The sequence below is a fragment of the Amblyomma maculatum genome, chromosome 1 (assembly GCF_055883805.1).
Source record: "Amblyomma maculatum isolate TAMU_Amacu chromosome 1, ASM5588380v1, whole genome shotgun sequence".
In the NCBI taxonomy this organism is placed as follows: Eukaryota; Metazoa; Arthropoda; class Arachnida; order Ixodida; family Ixodidae; genus Amblyomma; species Amblyomma maculatum.
In genome coordinates this window covers 394,356,043-394,370,553 of record NC_139344.1, presented here as the reverse complement: position 1 = coordinate 394,370,553, position 14,511 = coordinate 394,356,043, and the positions used below count along the sequence as shown (strand labels likewise).

General features: G+C 44.5%; 1 long non-coding RNA gene across 1 annotated transcript; it reads right to left on the bottom strand.

Annotated features, from left to right (window-relative positions):
• Positions 1-415: 415 nt before the first annotated feature.
• On the bottom strand, positions 416-10,282 carry LOC146208606 (uncharacterized). Its single transcript, XR_014705149.1, has 3 exons — positions 10,180-10,282; positions 9,344-9,451; positions 416-601 (listed from the first exon to the last, which is right to left on the bottom strand). It is a non-coding gene; the product is annotated as an uncharacterized LOC146208606 (long non-coding RNA).
• Positions 10,283-14,511: the final 4,229 nt, after the last annotated feature.

The window sequence follows — 14,511 nt, the reverse complement described above, 5'->3', positions numbered from 1 at the left end:
ATTGTTTTGACACTGTCTTCAAGGTTGGTGACGCAAAAACTAAAGTTGTTCAATTAAACCACTCTTCTGCAATTCAACAAACACCGCCCACTTTGCCTTTCCATCACCAGGCCCCGTCTGCAGTTCCAAGCATCTTCATTGGGGCTTACCTCTAAATATTGTCTACGAAACATATCTGTGAACTTTTCTTACTTCACTGGTTTTGCAGATTATTTCCTGTCTCAAAAGGAATAACAGAAATACATGTGGTTCTATGACACATATAGTAAATACTTACCTTTCTAGGTAGGCTACAAAAGGGAAGTAATGCAGAAGGTAGGCAGTCTAAACATAAATGTGTGTGTCAACATGGTGTTTTGGCACTGGAGTGTTTATTACTCCAATCATGTGCATTATTAATGAATGAAAAGGCACATAGGTAGGAATACTTTATTTTGACACAGAAGCTATGGCCAACGTGTGTAAGTGAAGTGCAGACTTGTGAGTACACTGTTGAGCCAGTAGCACAGGGAGCAGTCAACTTGGACCAGGGAATGCCATGCTTTGAAAGGTGGGCAGCTGTTGTGATCTCTCGACTAGCATCAGTCACGTGCAGGATCGGCTGTCATGGGGAGAAAAAACAAAAGTATGCAAGCTCAGAACAATAACAAAACACTCAGAGAAATTCAGAGACGTACTAAATTTAAATAAAAAGATAACAGGCCTGCAGACTATGCAGCAGCTCATATATTCTAATAGTGGATTTGCATATGGTCACTACACCCTCAAAAAGGAAAAGCACAAATGCTGAATTCATGACTCGTCAAAGGAACCAGACCAAAAGAAAAGCGCGCACCATGTAGCATAGCTCAAGAATGAGAAAAGCCAAAACAGCAAAAAGGTTACCCTAAGTAAGGCCAGTACTAGTGCTCTCTGCATGCGTGCGACAATGTATCACTGCAGTGCACATGCACAGCAGAAATGTACACCGTGGGTGGTAAAGAACTGATATGAAGTTATCAACACTGGCCGCAGACATCAGAACAGACCGGTGATTGTGCTTTGGTATAACGCAAGCGTGCGGACTTTGGTAGGTTGTGAAGCATATAAATAAACGCTGAGACATCTTGAAAACCATGTGTGCACATTTTCATTTGCTGCTGCATCCAAGAAGTTTCACTTGCACTGTTCATTAAACGACATGCGTTGCTCTCGAATTGTAGCGTTTGTCGACTACACAGCATGATTCCAGAATCGCGACTAATTCAGCTGTGGACTTTTCATTTTCTAAACTTGCGAAATCCTTCCTATGGGCTGTGAAAAAGAATGAGGAACTGTTCCACCCAAATTTAGTCGCTCGCACATGAAGCAGCCACAAATCATTTTGTGCCAAACAGTAGTTTCCATACAAGTAACAAGAAGTTCTCAAGCTATGTGACAGGATCATAGCTATTTACTTTGAGGGTGGCCACAGCAAATAGGCAACAACCACAAGATGGCCAAATCCCTCACTGAACTGCAGCACCACAACAGTTGCTACAATGCCAGCATCATAAAACCTCTGGCTGTCTTTGATATATAGTCCTCATCACAAATACACCAGCTCATGTTGTTAAGGAGGCTGTCCATGAGCATCTTACTTCTCAAAGCAGCTGAAAGTATTGCAAACTGAGACCAACACTTGACTAAGTGCAGTAGCAGCACTACTAACATTCAGTGTGTTAATGGAGTATAGACACCCTGAAACAGATAAGACAAAAAATCAATTATAAATTATTTAGCGGTTGAAGATAAAAATCAGGTGATGATCTGTACAGACATGTCGTTAACAAGCAAAATGCGACCAAGATTAGGTGCATATGCTCCTGTAAGATGAAGTACTGCACTCGCCTAGCCCAAGCAGTGCGAGTACCTCCAGTCAAAACGCTTTCAAGTGCCATCATCCATGAGATGGTTGCCCAATAGCAATCGGAATTTTCATAATGCTGCGTTCCTTATCTTCAGCCAGCATTTTTCACTCTTCCCAATGGATGCAACCCTCCAAAACTCCAAACTCAAGACATCAATTCAGTCATGCAGAACTGTCAATAATGACCTGAACCACAAACCAACTTGGAGAGGTAGAAGCAGGCTCGAGCACTTTGAAGCTATTAAAACTGAAGTTTTGAAGCATTCAAATTGTTTTGGAGCACGTTTCTAAAGTCAAATGATTTTATTAGCTGAATAATTTATACCTGACATACCAAAATAACCTATTTGATTCCTTTTTATTCAAAGATCAATGCATTGCTGAAAATATAAGACTAACAGCCAAAACATGTACAGATATTTAAAATAACACAAATGACCTTAGAAACAATTTGGAACAAACTAGCAGAAAATGCAATGCTTGTTTCTATACTTGATGCCCGAACGATAAGTTTGACTAAAAACATGACTCTTTTAGCTTGAGAAATGTGGACTATACCACTATGATGTGCTCAAGCACCACTAGACTAGTTCGGAGTTCACATCAATAAGCAGCACATTTCCACTCTCTATCTTGAGCATATAATTTTTTTTTATCCATGCCTGTTCTGATAAAATTTCCAAGGCACTGATCAGTAATAACTTCAGTGAGGATAGACTGCACTCAAGGATAGCCCTTTCCTCTTCCAGATGCCCTACTCCACGGCTTTCTGTCAGTGGCTTCTCATGTTTTCGCTTGAGTGGCACCGGAGCTTCCTTAATTTTAACATGTTAATGATGGGCCCTCCATGCCTGCCCAACACTTGTGACATTTCTAATGATTGACACCTTCACGGTGTCACGCCCATAATACTGTATGTTTTTGTCTGACGTATGTTTGACAAGCTTATTATTAACAAAGAGGTTCAATGAAATAGATCTATGACTGCCAGAAACGAGGCTCATGCTGGTCTGGCTTATGGGATTTAATGTCCCAAAGCAACACAGGCTATGAGAGGCTCATGCTCTTCTATTTAGCAGAAAAGGAAAAATATATAAAGGCTCTGTTACGGCACAGGTATGCAAACCAACAGAATGAAATTGAGGAAGCATATAATTAATAAAAAAAAATCTGCATTGGTGATGAACGGTAATTAGTAGTGTATCTACTGTCAAATGAAAAATAACTCATTGCAAACTAGAAAAACAAAAACAAGAAACATGCCACCGTTGAGGTCCGCGACCTGCACATTATGCATCCCATGCTATACAAACTACTAGCTACAATGATGGCTGTGCAATCTCTTACTTTCAAGCTATTTATGTTGCATGTATCCCAACATAGACAGCGTTCATCAGTGCTAAACTAAACCGCAGCAGCAGACGTGGGAATGCCCTGTAAATACAGCAACAAGGTTAACAACTGGGCGAGTTGGTAATCATTCATTTTAAGCCAGCCAAAAGACTAGACACAGAGAAGCCAGCCTCATCTCGTTAGCTTCTATTCCCTGTCTCGTTTTTCGGCTGGTTTAAAATAAAATACAGCAAGTGCCAAGTAGAACATGATGTGGAGTGTGGTGTCTGAAGGGTTGTGTATGAACGAGCAGCGCCGGCGCGGCGCGCCACTGCTTGTAGTGTGCCCAACCTCCGACAGGCAGTGAGACTCACGGATTCGGGCAGTACGGCCAGTGTGACTCTTTCGTCTTCCCACGACAACTCTAAACTGTTAGAAATTCGCTGAAAAAAAATGTATTAGTTTAGGCTGTTTACAGTCTCCAAACACACCACGAAATATGTCAGCTGTATTGAATTTCGCTTCTGCTTAAGGGGGGACATGGCTCTTAAAATTATTTTCCAATTTTTGACCAAATTTGATAAAACCTGGCATTCTGATTCAGTTTCTTGCACTGATTTCAAACATGTAACCATTTTTCCAGCTGCCCAATCAGAATACCAGGTTTTATCAAATTTGTTGAAAAACGTAGGAAAAATAGCTTGAAGAGCCATGTCCCCTTTAAAAGCAACCAGTTTGGCCATGATTTCAATTCGTGAAATCGAATTCATTTAGAATGAAAAAAAAAATTGTCATAGGACTTCTTGCGAGGATGCTTTAATATTTAGACACCGTGTGCAGCAAAATATAACTGATTAAAATCTCGAGGAAACGCAAAGTAGCCAATAGCGTGCGTATGTAGCACGCCATGCCAAAACTGCCGTTCGTCAAGCGTAGGTACCACCTCCGTCAAAGAAAGAGAAAGCCAATATTCTTCTCGATTTAATTTATCTGTGAACTGGAGGCAACGGCGGTAGACAAAAGACAAGAAGCTCAGGCGGCGTGCCCGCCCTGTGGTGTGCGAGAGGTGCTGTTATATCATAGCTCACAACAGCACCGCTGCCAGGGCCGGCACGTGTTCTGGCTGCAATGCTCTTCACTGATTCTGCATGTAGAAGGCCCCGCCCTCAATTTCCTCTGTCGAGAAAGATGGCGCCGCTGCGGCAGCAAGACTGTATCTGTGGCTGAGGCGTCATGAGTGTTGAACACCAACCTTGAAAAAGATAGCACCTTACCAAGCGTTCGAATGTTGGCCCTTCCCAGTGGTTTGTATGAGGTTTCCAGTTCCTAGCCTCCAGTGGTATATAAAACTGACCATATGTGAAAGCGCCTTATCGCAGACCAGACTGCCTGTGCTTGCTGATAGCTGAAACAGCCTCATCTGGCGCTACTCTAATTTATTAGGCGAACTCCCCGCTGCACCACACCAGCGTAACCCGCACATGGCATTTTACGCTTTAAAACATGCAAGAGCGGTGTCTGACTGCTGCTCTTTAGTCACCGAGGGGAGTAATTTCATATATTTGTTTGTATCGTTCAATGTGGCCGGCGCGCGCCTAATTGTTTACGACACTGATTGACTATTTAAAAATTGCTCATTAAAGATTTATCTTATTTCATCGTCAAGGAGATTTCTAAACTCTATCAAGCCTTTGCGGCTATTTCAGTTATGAGACGTTCCAATCAACAGATTAAAATGAAAACCATACCCACATTTGGTTTTGAATTTTCTCATGTGGAGAAAAAAAAAAAGTGTACATGACGCCAAAAAAACAACAAAAGGGCTGTGTCTCTGGAGCAATGGTCCTAAACCGGCTCAAAGTGTGAGGACGCCGTAGCAGAGGCGTCCGGATCACTTCGGCCACCTGGGATTCTTCAATGAAGCTGCCATCATCAAGTATATGCCTGCCATGCTTTCAGCTTCGACCAAAATGCCGTCTCCCAATTAGGATCAGACTAGGGTATCCCAGCTCAGTACTCGAGAGCTTTAATGACTAAGCCACCGCGGTGCCGTAATAAGTAAATAAATAAGCTAAGAAGACTAAACTTCTTTCTCGGAGCGTATCATGGTCATTTCATCCATTTCGCTGCAGCGACGCCGCGAATGTGTATTTTACTCCGACAAAGTGACTATAAAGGACATCGGCCCTCTGTGTACAAGCCCGAATCCGGCTCAGACCCGTACGTTTAAGCCCACCCCGAGTCCAGCAAAAATTTCCATGTGTCGGCCCAGACGGCCCGTGGGTTGAGCCGCACCCAGCTTTTGGGCCTGTCCATGCCCACACAGTGTCGTGTGAAGCGCGTGCTACCTTCACCTGACGCTTCTACATAAGGTTTGACGATCTTCTATTTTTTCGGTTCCTGGGGCTGCCTTTCAGTGGTTCGCTTTCTACTTTTCGATGTCTGAAAGGTAGGCAAGGCAGGCAGAGAATATAGTGGGGACCGCTTACTTTGCTAGCAACGCTTTGCAGCATATGCCCATTTAACTCTGTCGTCCATGTTTTGGACACAAACCTGGGCTCAAAGTGCCCCTCACAAACAGTGACAGTACAGCTCGGCCCTTTCTTGGCATGCCGGCCACCATAGCTGAAGTCGTTCGACATCTTTTCGCACCGAAGAAAGCTGACATTTTTCATTGCAGAATATGTAGCCTGTATTGCAGTGGTGAACAATGCACTTTTTTCCACATTACATTACATTACAACTTAGAATATACCATGATCGAAGAAAGGCGTGGAGCGGGGGCGTCAGCGAAAAAAACAAAATGCGCACCGATGCAAGTTGAGAACTGACTGGCAATCTTGCGGTGCCAGATAAGTTTGCGGGCTTCGCCCAGAAGGAGATTCCGAAGGGGCGGCCAAGGTCAAGGGGCAGCTTGACGCGGGCTGATTTACGACGGTCACGCAGGCGACCGCTTCTCGGAAGTGAGCCCAGAACACACGGCAGCGGGCGACGCTGCCGGCTCTGTCCGTCCCGCGACAGAGGCAGATCAGTGCAAGTGGAAGGCACAGCATAAGCGCAGTGGTTGTGGGTTCGGCGCTAACTGCTGTGTCTCCCGGTTCGAGTGGAGAGGGCGCGGAGGCCATAAATCCCGAAACGCGGCGTAACACGGGCCTGGGGAGAACGCGCTGTTGACATGTCTTCATTGGAAGACGCCTGTACGTCCCTTTGAATCCGCCGCCCGTGTGCAACCAACCAAGGGCAGGGATCGGAATGTTTGGGCCTGAGGTTTGCGTGTGTGTGTTTATGTGTGTGTTTTCAAAAGTGTAACCGTCGACGCCGTTTGTCTTTGCGACTGCTTGGCACCTCTTGCGTGGGAGGATTTTGGAGAGGGAGAAATCGCAGATGTATGTGTTTGTGTGCGCAACCACTCGCCGCGTAGTGCATGCTTTGTGTTTGTATTACTTAACATGCATAGGAGAGGGGTACATGTGGCACAGCGATTGGCCAGCCCATTTTGAAGGACTGCATGTTATTGGCCACAGAGTGACTAGTCGTTGATTGGTTAACGGACTAGACTCGAATTTTGAGCGCTAAGGAAGGAGCGTTGGGACAGTTGGGCTCGGAGGACGGTAGGGCTCAGACGAGGGCAGACGGGTTGTTCGAGGAGGGAGGCTAGGCTGACGGAGGTCTCAAGGGACTCCGGCCTAAAGTGTAGCAGAAGGCCAAGGTCTGATTCTGCTAGCCTCTGACCTCCGATCGTGCACCCAGTTGCAGTTAGCCCTCTATGTTTTGATATCACATCTGACGACGTTATTGTAAATAGTTTGTAAACAAGTGTAAATAAATGTGTGCAGTCGAGAAGGGAAGTCCTCATCTCCGCACCGCAATGTGTTATTGAGCTACGGACGCAGCGGTGGTCACCAACACCACTCGGTACGAGCGAAGGCAGAAGAAACAGCAAGAAGCACCTGCTGTATAGGGAAGCCCATCTATTCCCCACGCCTTCGCCCGAAGAGTTTAACTGCACCCAGCGAACCCGCGGCCACCAACAGTCAATGCAGTCTCTCGACAGCCTACGGAAATCAGAGCATCAGTATCGTCACTTACTGTTCGCTGCGGAGCGGCCCGTTCACACACTTCTAACACCATGATGCGGACGTTGTGGGTCCGGGCCGACCAGTGGCATATGGTAGCTTTTTGCTAAACAATTACCTTTCAGACAAACTCATAATGAATTATCCATTGACCCCCCCCCGCCATTATGGGCATAGAGCAGGGGGTCTCAAACTCATATTGCTATGTGGGTTGCATTAAGAAAGCTTTTTCTCTCATGACCCAGGAGCCAGAAATCAACAAAACAACAGGAAACAAAGTACAATAAATAACAATAAAATGAACAAAAATAAGCAAAACTTCGTTTTGTCAGACCAGGCCCTCCTATTACTGCAAAAGAAAAGCCGCTTCAGGATCGCTCTGAGAGGGTACTGAAATGCTACACCTGTTAATAAATACTACCACACTTATAATCCTCAAAATAAATAAATAATAAAAAAAAAAAACTTGGAAATAAAAGAGAAGGCAAGGATGTCTGGCTCCTTGCTTTGAAGGCATAGTGATGTCAGATGAAAGTTCACGCAGATTAAGTGGTCAACGCTTTTTAAAAAATGAATGTATACTAACTGGTACAAAGTCCGAGTTCATTTTAGTTGGAAATTAGGGCTGGTGGTAATGCTTTCAAAAATGTCAGCTGAAAAGTTTGAGCTGGCGGACTGCATCACGCAGCTCCGCGGGCCGTGCGCCAAGGCCCCTGGCATAAAAGGATAATCTTTGATGAGCGGAAAGAAAGTGTTCGATGTTGGCGAGAAGATAGTGGATGGAGTGGAGAGGCTGCATTCCCCATTCTCAGCAAGGGAAACTAGAATGCTTCTTTGCTCGTCAAGTGAAGAGGATATACTTTAGGCAGGCATTGCCTCTGCTACGAAATGGGCACCACCCTAGGCAGTGTACACCTGGCCAATGTTTTAACAGTACCACGTGACCGTCGACTGCCCGGCGCTGCTGCGCCGGAAGATGCAGGACTGCGAGGGCGTGCTCACAATTCTTGATGCTGCAGTGAACCTCGTTTGCTACGCTGCTTTGATCAATGTGAAGCAACCCTGCCACAATTGGCTGGTAGGCATGTCGGTGCCCGGAGAAGCTGTCATTGTTTGTTTTTAGCCGCAATAGTATCTGCATATCATGCGAATGATATCTCCAAAGCACACACATTTCCAATAAAAAATCCAACTTTCCCCATAACTCTTGCCATAACAAAAAAAAAAAAAAAAAAAAAAAAAAAAAAAAACTGAGACAGTATTTGCAAATAGAACCAGGGACAAGTGTAAAATTTGGAACGTTACAAGCTTGCACAGATTTAATCCACAAGCACATAGCAGAGCGCGCTCAGAACTCCGATATGAAACTCGATTCAAGGGGTTGCTGCCAACAGAGCAGAACAGCCAAGCAGACAATACTCGCTGAAGCAGCACGATTACATCTCCCTGCTTGTTACCTCTCCTGATTTCCACTTTGTTTCTGCTCGGACAGTCGATGCTCGAGCGATACTGTTAAAGAATTGGCAGGGTGTATATTCTGTGCTGCTTGCCTTGCAAGCCATTGATGCCAATCTTGCAAACCTCATTTTATCTTTCACAGTGGTTTCCAAAGCTATAAAGTTCTTGCAGGAACTTTGTCACACACACACACACACAAAAAAAAAAGCAACACAACCAACCTGTGCAGGAATATCATTCGTTAAAGAAGGCAGCTTTGCCAGTTTTTCACAGCGAATTGAGAAGACAATATAGCGTAGTTTGATCTTCCATCTTGCGCAAACATTTGTTTGTTTTTGGAGCTAGTCTGGTTTTCTTAGTCTGAATCAACTGTTACATTGCACACTGTTTGCAATGCATTAATTGCAACTGAGAAAGAAAGGCTGCAAACTACAAGCTGGACACTGCAGCTGCAGGAATGCTTGCTTGTTTGATTCATTCATGCACTCTATGCAAACTGGGGACCTGTGCCCAAGCATGTTCCCCATGTAAAACAAATGACCAGTCGCGGTGGCACAGCAATTGTTTTGAAATTAAGTACAGGGCTCACCTTGTGGCGTTTGAGCATATGCTGTCTCCGCCTTTCATAGTCCCATTTGTTCAGCCTCAGCAACCAGCAAGTACATGCTAGACTCCAAAACACATACCAGGAAGGTCCCTGCGTACCAAATATTAGACGTCAGCTTATAAGCGATCTTCACACACACAAAACAAATTGAATTTAAAACAAGTACATGTTGATGCACTTTAGCGAAATCGCTTACCTCACCGTAATCAGAAAGCGGCCCTGCATACATTTGACCGTGCGCAGTCATAAAATGAGGTATGAAATCATTACACCGCGTCATAGCAACGAGGGCCACACAAAATGATAGTATGTCGCACAAATGGTTAGTGCGTCGTGGTGCATCGAAACAAAAGCTTCCCACACAGGCCTGTGTGATCCTCGCCTTTCCTGCTTCTACGCGTTGTTTTGTCATGTCCTAGTACCTCCTAAAGTCCCTCTATCAGCTCAGAGACGTTACAATCATTAACTATTCACCCAGACAGGTGCGGAAAGTTTACCCAAGTTTCCCGCCCTTTTCAAGCGCACGCAAGACTGATAGTCAGGCGTGCTTTACATGACAGATTTTCGTGCGGTTGGCCTAATAAACGGTATTTAACCGCATGTTCCTTAGTGTCGAACTGCGTTGAGCTTTCGATTGAAACCTTCGATAATACACCTTTGGGGCGTTCGGGCCCACTGCCGGCCAAGCAGGCTCAATGGTCAACAGAACATTCGGGCGCACAGACGTTGAAAACTAAATGTAGAACTCTAGACAGTGGGCAATGACTCAATAAATGCATACTGAAGTATCTTAAGAATAGAAAAAAATGCTTACGTACCGTACAACACGAGAGCACACGGCTGACACGGCGACACAGCTCTCACGCCTCCCACCATGAAAGACGACGACCAGCCATTTTGCTACTAAAAGCAACACAAAACTATAGTGCCTAGAATATACTGGCTAGTGTGCCGAGGGCGCGCGCTGGCGTGTCCGCCGCGGTGATGCCTTCCCGCTACCACCGCGGGGCGGCGCTACCAATAGCTAAGGTGCTATCGCTCCGCGTTCGCGGCCTCGGCAGCATAGGCGGCATATAGGTCCGGATAGCGCGCTGCGCTTTTCACTATGAAACCTGTCTCTCGACCGTTTAAGCGCACTTTGTGTCTAAAAACAGTCTTGGTGGAAGACATTCATACCGTCCTAGTACTGTGCGGAGAAAATTATACGCTCAAATAGCGCTCGAGGAAGCGTTTAACAAATACTGTCTGGTCCATGTCTGCTATATATCTGTTTTATTTATTCAGCTGAACCGGATAAGGTCTTAAGCAGAACACATATTGACTTCCTGATATCCAGCGAGAGAAGAAATTTGAGAAAACCACCTAAAGTTGACACGTTGGTTGCAATAGTTTGTTAGTCTTTGATTAAACGATCGAGTCCGGGCCGGATTCAATATATTGCTATGAAATATTCCGATGACGATTTTATTTGATCTAGAGCCACTCGATTGCGATCCACGCATCGCGATCGCGGATGTTGCGTATCGTATCTATCTTCCTTCTGAGTGAGCGCTCAGTCAGCTCATATCCAGGTGGTTGTCCCGAATTATGGCAACTATATTCTCAATCGCGATCTAACCCGGAACGGATCGACGACGTTATTGTCCGTGTGACACAGGTATCAGAAAATGCCCTTAATATTTTACACTGTTCATTAATCCAACTTTGAATTTTATTTACTCTTCGGTCTTTTCTTATGGTCCATGGTATATCGCGATGCCGCAGTCAAGTGCTACGAACGTCAATACGGGCCTCATGCTTTCGGATAGTTTACGTCGACGTTTCTGCAATTCAGTCATGCTTATTGCTAAGGTGATATAGGTGATAGGTTAGTGACGTTTTATAGCGTCACATATATGCTACAGAAAAGAAGGGCGCTTTTTATGTTTTCAAAGATCGCATTCGACAATAAACACAAGCAGTCTGAATCTGTTCTTACTCTTTATTAATTTGTTTTATTAGGAAGTCACTTAATTGTTGCTTCATACATAAATGATTATTATGCGGTGCGCTTTTTTTTGTAACAGAAGGAAAGACAAGAAACAAAAGTGGTGATTGTATCACTGATTCTTTTTTTTTTTTACAAAGTCTACAATATAGTAAAATTTGAGCAAAAAGTCGCAGCAACAATAAACAAGTAAAAATATAGAAATGAACCGCTAAAGGTTTTGGAGAAAGGCCGCACATATGACACCGCAATAATTTTAAAGTAGTCTGATACCAATTTTTGGTGGTATTTTTTTTTTTTTTTCACTTGCTAATGATGCGCTAGATATTCCTGTAATTCTCCACGTGGTTTCTCGCTTACCACCGCTAAGTAATTTATAATTAATTTTACTTTCTTCACCAGTTTCTGCTTCGCGGTTTCAGCAGCCGAGCGGTTGTTGTACGGTCACAATTGTCTAGGTCACGCGCGGGATTTAAAAAAAAAAAAAAAAAAAAAAAAGCTTTAACCACAGACTCACTTATTAGCTCCTCATTTTGCGCTTTCAATATAGCCACTTGTTTTGCGCTCCATGCCAGTTTTCTCTTCGCTCTTCTCAGAGCGCGAGAAATGTTGCAGCATTTATTTGGCTAGTTGCATGCTTTTTCCTTCTTTCTGCGCATCTTGTGTAAGCCTCCGCTGGTATTTGCATTAAGCGCAGCTAACCCCTTCAGAGTTGACGGTCAAGCGACACTTTTTCTGCAAAATATATTCCCATGAATGTTATGTGCTTCCTGAATCAGCTGGTTGCAGGCCACATTCGGAACAAAGACCCTCCAGTGCACTCTGCCTATATAGCTCTATCTTCAGCTTTAGATATTGTTGTATTGTACGCGCTTGTTTTTTTCTTTTCCGAGAGTATACACTGTAGTGTCCACAGAACTGCGTTCAGGCTTCCAAAAGTTATCACTTTTTCCATGTACAAAGTGACAAAGTTCTTTTTTTTTTTTTTTTTTTTTTTTTTTTTTTTAAAGGCTCGATAACGCGCGTAGGCTACAGATCCAGCAGGTGCTTCGGTTAATTTGGTCCAAGTTGCAGGTATGTAAACTGAGTCAAACGGATCCCGATGCTGAAAGCTGCACGTCTGCTGCTGCGGGCATGAGTTCTCGCTCGGCTCTTCTAGCTGCTGCCAGCTCCTTGGAAGCATTGTCAAACATCCTTGACGGTGCGTGCATGGCTGTCGTCTGCACCACTGGCATTACGGCACTGCGTTTTTTGTCGTTTAGCGGCCGGTTGGTCACAGATGTTCCTCAACTTTCTTTTAGATGTCTTCTTAGGCAGAAGATAGTTCGGATAATGGTCGAATAGCATTGGCACGGTTTCAGGATTAATTCGTGGTCTATCTCTATAGCGAGCTCGTTGACGATGCCGTTTACTGTCACTTTGAACGTTCTCTTGATGTAGCTCTCCTCAAAATATTTTTCGCAGACAACACACGTTGAAGTCAACTTGCGGTCCTGTCTTTTAATCAGCCGCTTCCACTACGCAAGCTGCGCAGGGTCCGATGGCACACCGAACATAGAAACCTAGTCCTGATTCGAGCGGTAGCCACTCCGACAAAGCGACACGAAACATGTCTTTTCCCTGCCTTGATGCTTTATTTTTAGCATCATTAGTCGTTGCAAATTTAATTATCTCATATGAATGCAAGAAACAGAACGACTAAAACAAAAGAACAGCGTAGACGCGTCCAAAGCGCTCGAACCCACTGATGGCTCGGCCAGCGCAGCTGCGGCAAATCAAGGGCGCGCCGGCGGCCGACGGCGTCGACGGCACCTTTACGATGAGCAGCGCCCCTGGCGGCCAAAGTTGGAAGGCATCGCCGGCGCGGACACCTCCTCCCATTGAGAGAGCCCTCCGCACGGCACACTAGCCAGTATATTCTAGGCACTATAACAAAACCCACAAAACAATAGCCGGACGTGACGTTTTTCTTAAACCGGATAAGACGTCATGGGTTGCAGCAAGCATTTTGCTCCTGCAACCCGGTTGCAGGAAGCATTCCGCTGCTGCAACCGGGTCGCAGCAGACGGCGCCCAGTTTGGTCATTTGGAGAATGGATACCAAGTCAATAAGGCTGTCTCTTCGGATTTCACGTGCACTAAAACAGCGCGTAAAGGTGTTTTCAAGGGATGTCACAGGGGCGTTTAGATTGGTTGATGGAAACACAAGACCGCCTCTGTCAACTGCACTGGTAATTAACTACAATAGCAGCTTTGGCATGTTGGTTACGCATCTTGAGGTAACAGCGCGGAACTGGACGGGAGTACAAGATTAGAAGACGACACAACGAGCGTTGACTTTCAACTGGTAATTAAGACACGCTCAGTTCCGTTCTTGAGACTGAGGAGTTGTCTGCATCAGTCTTCACATTTTGTGCCAGCAATGCATTTCTTCGCCACATATCCAGCGATATAAAATTTCAGCCTTGGATCACTGGCCTGAGTGATGACAGATGTGTGTTCGATGCCACAGTCTTTGAAAACTTCATTTGCCTCACTCAGGTCTCCCACATAAGAAGCTGGCCATGGATGATGCTGTCACTAATTTTTTTTAGCAATTGACTAGCCTTTTGCCTGACAATGATGCTTTCATTTTTTTTAGTAATTGATTGGCATTTTGCCTGACAACCGTGCTTTCATTAATTTGTTTTAGCAATTGACTGGCCTTTTGCCTGTCAACAATGCTTTCATTAATTTTTTTTAGCAATTCACTGGCCTTTTGCCTGACAACGATGCTCTCATTAACTTTTTTTAACAATTGACTGGCCTTTTGCCTGACAACAATGCTTTCATTAATTGTTTTAGCAATTCACTGGCATTTTGCCTGACAACGATGCTCTCATTAATTTTTTTTTAACAGTTGACTGGCCTTTTGCCTGACAACAATGCTTTCATTAATTTTTTTAACAATTGACTGGCCGTTTGCCTGACAACGATGCTTTCATTATTTTTTTTTGTTTAGCAATTGAAGGTAATTTTGCCTAACAACGATTCTTTCACTTTTTTCTTTCTTTTTTTTTTAGCGGGGGGTTTCTAAACGCAAGAGAAACAGAAAAGTACGCACATGTACTACATACTCGCACTAGAACCTCGGCAAGAAAAACTTCATAGGCACCAAACAAAAC